Below are 4,060 nucleotides of genomic sequence, written 5' to 3'. Positions count from 1 at the left end.
TGGCCATTATCTCTCCGTCGCCCCTCTGCCCCGCTTCCCGGGCACAGGCCGCTGGATTCTGGCCCAGGCTCGCCGAGTCCTCCTCCTTCCTGTGCCGTTCTGTTTGTGTTTCATTTTGGATAGTTTCTATCGCTGTCTTCAAGTTCACCGATCTTTTTTTCGGCGGTGTCTAATCTACTCTTAATTCCATCCAGCACATTTTTTCATCTCAAACACTGTACGTTTCGTCTGTAGAAGGACGCTTTCCTAGGTCCTTCCTCTAAGGGCGCACACTGCCCAGCACACAGCCGAAAACGCGGCAGGGGGGTGGCCTCTGCAGGTGTCCGGCGTTCTCTCTCTGTGCAACTGCCTCCCCTCTGGTACCCTGCCCTGCGATCTGCCTGCCTCCGCCTCCTCAGACTGCCCACTCCCTCTCCTCAGCCCCGGGAGGTCCCTGTGACTCCACCACGGCCAGAATGAGAAGGCGGCCTGTGACCTTGAAAGAGACCTTCCTGCAAAGGTGACTGGTTTGCTTTTCAAGAAGCCCGTGTTGGGTCTTCTTCAGTCTTTCTGCCTTTCCTGGCTGCAGTAACTCGCACGTACACTCCTGCGTGTCACTTCCTGTAATATCCCTCTATTGAAAAGGGGAGGAGGAGGCTTTGTATCGTCATGTGTGCACCATTCCTTTTAATTGTATGTCATTAATTTTGTTTTATCACGGTAATACACTATGTAGTTTAAAAGGTGGAACGGGACTAAATAGCTTTGATGAAAAATGAGGCCCCCACCATATACACCCGCAAGTCCCCATCCCGGCCCCCAGAAGCAACCCCCCTCAGTCCTTCTAGTGGTTTCCTCTGGCATTTCCCTTCATATCTGTAAATAATCTTATTTAGCTGGTGGTGTTGTTTTTCCCTCTTTCTGCCCGATTGTACACTTTCTCTTTTGCTGTCCTCTTGGGGAAGGTAAGGAGCTAGTTCCCACGTCCTACCCCTCAATATGTAAACACGCACGCTTCGCCTCTACACGCCCAAGACAGTTCAATCCAAAATGTCGTTTAGATCAACATTTAGCATTTAGATTTTTATGAAACTGTAACAGTTATTCACGATCGAGCCATGTAATACACTACGATCCATTCTATTTCCTGAAACCCTTTTTATTTTCTCTGTTGTTAATAATTATCTGGAAAGACCCAGCAGAGAAAGGGCCAAAGAAAACGAATATTTCACAGGAAAGAAAATACGAATGGCTTTTAAATTTTTAAGAAGATGCTCGCTCTCACACCTAAGATAAATGGAAATTAAAACTACATTCAGACAACATTTTGCATGTATCGGCTTGGCAAAATTCCAAGTTGACAACCCAGTCTGTTGATGAGGCTTCAGGGAACAGGCGTTTTCAGATTGTCAGTGGGAAGGCCAAACGGTACACCTCACGTGGAGGGGGATCTGCAGATCTCAAGCAAAATCACAAATGCATTGACCCTTTAACCCAACGATCTCACTTCTGGGAATTCGTCCTGCAGCTCTATTTATACTCACCGGAGACAATGTATGTAGGCAGCAGTTATTCACCGTGGCATTCATTTACAGTAGCAAAGTACTGGAAAAACCACAAGTGTCTTTCTATAGAGAACTGGTCAAATAAACTACTGTACAGCCACACAATGGAACACTAGGCCACTAGACAAAAGAACGAGGAAGTTCTCCGCAGGATACGGTGTAAAGTGGAAAAAGCGTAGAACAATGTGCATAGAACGCAAGAAAAATAAGACGGTGTGTTCACGTTTACTTGTACCCCATGAAAAAACGCTGGACGACAACGGTGTAAATGTAGTTGACATCACTGAACTAACTGTACCCTTAGAAACGGTTACGATGGTAAGTTTTACATTGTGTGTGTGTTTTTGCCGCAATTAAAAAAAAGACCAAAAAAAAAAAAATGGGAGGAGACTGAGGGCCTGGAGTCAGTTATTTTGCTTTTTATATCGTTTTTGATTTTTCAGCCGCGTGAATGTATTACCTGTTCAAAAGAGAATTGAAACGTAAAGTGTTGCCTGGATTCTTTTATTCATTTATTTTTGTTTTCTTTGCCTTATCGCTAATCTATGGCCACACTCTGATCGATGCCCTCGCCTCACGCCTCACGAGGCCAAAGGCCTCCGGGGTTGGGCAGCGGCCTTTCCCTGAGAGACACTCTGCCTGGAGACGTCCACACCCCCGCTCTCATCTGGGTCGGCTGGTCTTTAGTTCGGGGCCACAGCTGCCACCTCGAAGCTTCCTTCCATGGACAGTCTGGGAACCCCCCGCCGCCCCCTCGCCCCCCGCTGTTTGAGAGCCCCGTTTCCTGCGTCCCAGGGGGGGGCAGTGTCCCGTGTCACTGAATGACGGAAGCGTTCTTCATCTCAATCACGGTCTTTGTCGCTAGTTCAGCCGGGGGTAGAACTTTAGGCTGGAGGCATCTTCCCTCAGGATTTCGGGGTCCCTTAGTTCAGTGCCTTCCGGTCCCCTGGCTTCTAGTGTTGCTACTGGGAAATCTGAGACTCGGCTGACGCCTGATCTTTCGTGGGAACGCAAACGTTTATAGCTCTCATTCCGCAATTTCCATTCTTAGAGTTTCTCGTCTCCGTTACTGCTTTTTTAACAATTTCTTCTACTCCCTGCATTATTCCTATTTTCTGGTGACTTCTTTTTCTGTGTGTGCTCCCTCCAACGCCTGCTGACCCTTCCACAGGAGACACCGCGTGGACAAGTAGGGTTCGCGATGGTACCCCCCTGGGACACTACCTCTTCAAGGCAGAGATCTATGTCAGTTTTGTTTATAGATCGAGTCCAAGCATCGAGAATATTATCGGGCACGTAGTAGGTGCTTAATAAATTATGGGTGGAAGGACGGGAGGGAGGGAAAGAAGGAAGGAGTGAGGGACATGAGCGAGAAGTAGAAGGCCATCTGGTGGCTTTCTCGTCTTTTCTAAAGGTTGGCTTTTGCTCTGGGACTTATTACCAGAAAAAAACCTCTAACCTCGTTCCTGAGAGTGTAGCCCTGGCTTTCGGGAAGCGGGCAGGAGAATCGGGAGGGGGGGGTCTCACGACTCAGCTTGCATACTGACAAATATACAGATATAATATATAAATGTTATATATATTATATATTTCATGACGAGTGCCATGAAAAAAAATAAAGCAAAATACGCAGGTGAAGAGGCACGGGAGCAGGCGTGTGAGCTTGCTCATGCAGCCTCAGGTGTGCCGCGGTCATCAGAAGCGACCTCTTGGTGGACGTGACATTTGAATGTGTCAAGCGTGCATCTTGGGGAACTGCTTCGGTCTGAGGTTCGAAGGGCAAACTCCCCGAGGCTGGAGCTGGGCCGGGGAGGTCAGGAAGCATCCCGAAAGCCAGCATGGCGGAGAGAGGTGACAATGGGAAAACAGTTTGAGGTAAGGCGGGGGAAGGAGCCAGGGCCAGGCGGTGGAAGGCCTGGGAGATCCCAGCCAGCACCTGAATGTCATTGTGAGTGTGGCTGGGAGCCTCTGCAGGGTTTGGCCAGGGACGCCCAGGATAACATTGACATTCACAAGGATCTCTGGGCTGTTGTGTAAAAGATCGGATTGTAGGGGTGAGAGTGGAAGCAGGAAGACCTGGGGGGGAGGCTGCTGCCCAGGTGAGGGGTGAGGGTGGCCCAGTCCGGGGGACGAACCTCCATGGGCGTCGGAACGAGGACCAGAAGCCGGAGACTGGACGGTGCCCACGGCTCCGTGTTGTTTCGTTTTGTTGGGCGCTGTCGGGCGGCGCCTGTTCTGGGGTGGGGACACGGGGAGGAATGGACGGGCGGGAACTCTGGGTGCGTTCTGGCTGCGATCAGTGTGGGAGGCGCGGATGAGACACGGGGGTGGGGGGCGTCCAGGGAGCCGTGGGTCCGGAGTGTGCCCACAGGGTGAGCATGGGTGACCTCAGACTGTGGATCGGACGCGGCATGTGGGCGCGTTGGCAGCAGGGAGCCTGCCGGGGTCCCCTGGGGCATCGGTGCGCTCGGGGCAGTGGGGGCGGGCAGTAGGGACATTTCCTAGGAGATGACGGC

This window comes from Pteropus vampyrus, unplaced genomic scaffold (assembly GCF_000151845.1).
Source record: "Pteropus vampyrus isolate Shadow unplaced genomic scaffold, Pvam_2.0 Scaffold124, whole genome shotgun sequence".
NCBI classification, from domain to species: domain Eukaryota; kingdom Metazoa; phylum Chordata; class Mammalia; order Chiroptera; family Pteropodidae; genus Pteropus; species Pteropus vampyrus.
This window is presented reverse-complemented; position numbering follows the sequence as displayed.